This window comes from Solanum stenotomum, chromosome 2 (assembly GCF_019186545.1).
Source record: "Solanum stenotomum isolate F172 chromosome 2, ASM1918654v1, whole genome shotgun sequence".
Taxonomy (NCBI): Eukaryota; Viridiplantae; Streptophyta; class Magnoliopsida; order Solanales; family Solanaceae; genus Solanum; species Solanum stenotomum.
In genome coordinates, this window is record NC_064283.1 from 52,073,014 (window position 1) to 52,078,021 (window position 5,008).

General features: G+C 37.4%; 1 pseudogene; it reads right to left on the minus strand.

Moving 5' to 3' along the window:
- Nucleotides 1–209: 209 nt before the first annotated feature.
- Nucleotides 210–4,599, minus strand: LOC125855272 (protein SIEVE ELEMENT OCCLUSION B-like; annotated as a pseudogene).
- Nucleotides 4,600–5,008: the final 409 nt, after the last annotated feature.

Sequence of the window (5,008 nt, forward strand, 5' to 3'; positions counted from 1 at the left end):
TGCATAAGGCTATATAGCCTATAGCATTAATGCATCACATACTCAAATCTCAAAAACAAGTACATGACATTTTTATTCTAAACATAAAGGTAAGTTAAAGTAAGCACAAACAGAGGACTAGTAGTGGTCATTTTATTCAAATTAAATATATAGTCCTCTAGAAGCGACACAACTCCATACTAGACGAATTTAATTTCATCCATGTACCATAAATCCTCAATCAGTGCAGCAGCGGTACATGATAAACTTCTCCATTGGACGGCTACATTCAGCACAAACCACTCTCTCAGGAACATGTCCAGTGGTACTCGGTAGAATTAGTCGAGTACAATGATGAGGACTATGAAGATCACGAAGTTGACGGTCCAATGCAGGAACAAATGTAGTAATGTCACTCACTTCATCTCTCCAATGATCAAATCCCTTCATAACTTGCACTATCAAATCACCTTTACCTCTTGTCATTTCAGCCAATCCGCGGCGGAAAACAGCCCATCCAAGATCACTTCCATCATAGCTCAGAATCGTCACAATTTCCTGAAGGATGGGGTCAGTTTCACCTGGGATGTCTTGTTGAGTCCTGGAGTGCCACATGCTTTCTAGCCTTTCCCAAAAGAACCAAATTAGAGTTTGGTCTTGCACCACGTGGCTCAAGTTTTCAATTTGGATTATTGAGCAGTTCTTCCGGACTCTTTCCTTTGGGGTTTTTTCCCCACGTAGAGCATCTCTAGTGGAACGCAAGCTGCATTTGCAACAGCCCGCGTTGCTGAGGTGAATGATCTGATCCATTCAACATCTTTTCCTCCGTACAAGCATATGCATTTGCCTTCACTAATCTACACATATTGTATATTTTTAATCATGGTCTACGATTTTGTATTATAAATTGTTGATATAAGTAGATGTGTTACGTACCCAAGTGAAAACGTTTTGATCAATTAATGGAATCAGCTAAGAGTTCAATATTCCAAGTTTGTTCCTTCCACAAAGTTGTTTCCCTAGCTTTGGTAAAAGGAAAGGCCAATGTTGGAATGTATGTGTCCACCAGTGTCAATGGGACCAGGTCCTCAGCACAGTTGAAACTAAAACAGTAAAGAACAAGTAATGAAAAGTAAAGATTGACAAGAGAGTTTACGTGGAAACCTCCTTGCTCAAGGGAGTAAAACCACGACCTGGCCTGCCAGGACTTTTAGAACTGTTTTTCACTAATCTTCTCTAAGCAAAAGTAAAAGTCAGTTACAAATCGAGATTAGCCTGCTAATCCCTACTCTAAGTAACACCTCCTATTACTTAGACGAGCTAGAGTAGATACCACACTACCCACTATACTAATTCTATCCTGATTAATATAGATTTTAGAGTAAGAACCAAGTTAACTCTAACTCAGAACTCACAATGATTCACACAAGTTGAAACATTTCTTATCACAACGAAACGAATCCTACAAGGTAAGCACTATTACAAGCAAACACAATAACAGCTGGTACACGAAGCACTTGAAGCAATCGATCAGGTCCCTGCTGTTCTTGAAGCTTGAAATATTTCTCTCTTTGAAAATGAATGAATTAGTTTGTTGTTTTTCCTTGGATATATTTAGACATGAAAAGTTATTATCCAATGAACACACAACCTCGTCGCTTTTGATTGGTGGAGTACTCTGCAACTTCACCAACTTTTTGACGCAGACAGTTTTCCAGCTTTACAGCACTTTGACCACTGGACGAGTATTCATACTCTACAGAGGACCAGGTCCCTGCACTTGTGAAGAGATCATCAAAACATCTAGGAACATAAGCACTTATCAGCCAAACTTCCCCAAATCCACAACATATGGTAAGCATTATTCCTCAGCAGTAGGATTGACTTTTATCCGATTGGCTAGCCCCTTTCCTCCGGAGCTGCCAGAGTTGGGAGGTTTGTTACCGTTTGTTGTATATATCTTTATGGGTAGGCTGGGGCCCTGTCCCTCTAATCTTTACTACTCTAAGAGGCTTGCAGAATAGTTTGTTTGATTCTTTGCCTAGAGGATCAAGAACAACAAGCTGAGGCTTTTTCTTGAATCCCCACACTTCTTTAATGCACCTTTATCACTGCTGGATCGATCATCGAAGGATGTGCCACTGAGTACCATGGCATTGAAGCTTGTACTTCTTCAAATTTCATTTGTTTTGCTTCAGTCCATGGTGTTAGTCTCTTGTCGACCACAGGCATCTAGACAACATCATAGTTGCTCTCTGGCTTGTTTGGTTGTGTCTTGGATTCATCGTACATGTGGTGGAGAACAAACAGCTCTTCGGGTGCAATGTCTAAGTCGGAGATCAAAAGTAAAACATGCTTCCTTCTTAGCACATCAAGACTTAATTGTCGTTCCACAAATGTATACGAGTTCAACTTCTATACACTGACAGTAATAAAATATGATTTATTTGGTTGTGCCTTCCAAAAAATGAGAATTTAAATGATCTTTTTCTTTTATATTTGATCACCTATAAGATAACTAACGTACAAGTAAATGCTCACTATATGATTATTGTCTTGAATGTGAAAAAAATCTTTATATTGTGAGAGTATGTAATAAAATTATTACCCTTCTCTTATGAGTTCCATCAAAAAGTGGGAGCTGATCATCCCTGGAGTGAATCAACATTGAGAGTATCTTCATGTTATCAAGTTGAGGTGTCCTTAGAAGTCGTAGAATTGCTTCAAATGCATCATATTGCCTCTTCTCCTCTGTATTATTATCACAAAAATGACACTTCAATTAAATATCACACTTCTTTTTACAACATAACTTATAAGAATGAACATAGTAAACATAACTTACCAATCTTTTGGTGACAAAAGTTAAGAACCTTTCTCAGGTGATCCAATATGTTTGCAAGCTTGTAAGCCAAACTAGATATCTCCCAAGCCTCCGATGTTGAAGAAATTTGCCTGATAATTAATATCATACACATATACCATTTATCAAATTGATCATGATAATCTCACTTGGTATGCTTATGCTAATTATCTGTATATATAAGTTAAATTCAACGTACTCCTAAAAGTACGTTGAGTGTTGAAAGAGTGAAGAAAACATACTCGTGGCCAATGGCAATGAGATTCAAAATCATAGCTGCACACATGACAGCAGCCCTCATAGTCCAATAAACAGCAGTGGAAATATGGGCAGTATTGATCAACATTTCCAATTCTTGTGTGATAACATGTTGATTGTGAGACGATTGAACGTCTCTAAACTCCATAATGCACTTTGTGACATCCAACATTTTGTCGATCAGATCATGGATTGCATCGAATTTCTGCTTGAGAACATCCTGACGCGTCATAATTTCTGGAAGTTCCATGATGATTGCAACAGACTTAGCCAGTGGATTTGTGGTGTACTGATGAACAAGTAGACCAAATTCACCATATAGCTGGGAAAAAGCCGCGAAAGTTATTGCTACTTTCGTGTCCCAGGCATAGGTTGTGAGTGAGTGAAGCAGTGACATTGTTGTTAAATGTGCGTCTTCTTTGTTAGCATATTTGCTGATCAACTGTCATATTTACATTTATATGAACCATCAAATAATGACTCATAATAATCGATTAAATTGTATTGATAGTGTAAAAGAGAAGAATTGTTGTAGTCCGATTAGAAAGATGTTCATTTACTGAAAATAAATATATATTAATATTGGGATAAAAAAGGTTGTAATACGGGAATCTTAATAGCGCAGTTGGTTGGCTACCTGAACTTCCACCTTCATAGTTATGGTTCAATTCTCCGCATCTTAAAAAAGAAGTTGTAATGCATTTACCTCCATTTTAATCCTTTAATTTGTATAGGATATGCCAAATAGTCGAGTATTTCAGTAAGTCCACTGTGGGGAGCCTTCTCTTCCAATGCTTGCAGATGTGCTTGGACTTTAGCTTCCTAAAATTCCCAATTTTTTTTAAAGAATCATGAAAATAATGTTATTCTGATATAATTATAAAGTACGTAACAGTTTAATATTTTTGATACTGTCAGTATATAGAAATTAATGAAACTGTAAAGAAAAGTGAAGTGGATGATGATACGTACATGAACATGTCCAGCAATGCGAGTAGCACGATGCACAATGTCCTCAATGATATGAACAAGAGGCTTGACATCAAAGTCACGGCCATCTGGGATATGAGTTTTTTCAATGTGCTTCATCATTGTATTATCATCAGATGTCAAGAACATACGATGATCACCTCTCCTGTGTGGAAGTCTAGCTGCGAGATTTGATGTTTGTGGATTGATCGGAGTTGTATGATGAGCAGCAGGTACCGCACTAGCTGGTATCTGTTGAGACATAATATAATTAGGTGATTGAAATAACGTGATCAATATTTAAATGATATGATTGCACAATTCAAATGGCATACCATGTCATGACTCACTGGTTTGACAACAGAATGAGGATTGATTTGGACATTCAAAGGGTTGATGTGATGGCCTGTAGTTGGATTACTCATTGGGTGCATTCTATTGGCAGCAACATCAGCAGATCCACTTCACATATTATTCATTGGGTTTGTAGTAATGGATACCTTTTCATTCAATGGGTTAACACTTGTCATTTCAAGGGAGGAAAAAAAAAAGTTAAAGAGGTTTTAGAAAGGCAAGTGTAGTTAAATATTGTTGTGTGTTGTAAAAATATTGAGAAGGGGTTTATATAGGTAATTAGAATGGTATAAAGGTGGTGGTGAATCAAGTTCTTTGCTTCTAATTTGGTGTAAAGTTGTGAAAGAGGTTTGGAATTGGTCCTGTGAATGGCTCCTATATGAAGCAAACACCTTTGTCCTTTCACAGTAAAAAGTAATTTAGACACCGCATTAATTCTGCTTGTCGTTATAATTAAGATTTTGTTTCTCATCTTTACGCGAAATGAGAAATCCCAAATCTTAAGGAGAGCATAGAGAATTCAGTTGCTAGAGTAGAACAAGCAGCTCACTATAGCAGCAGCTTACAGGAAGTGTTAAGATTGAT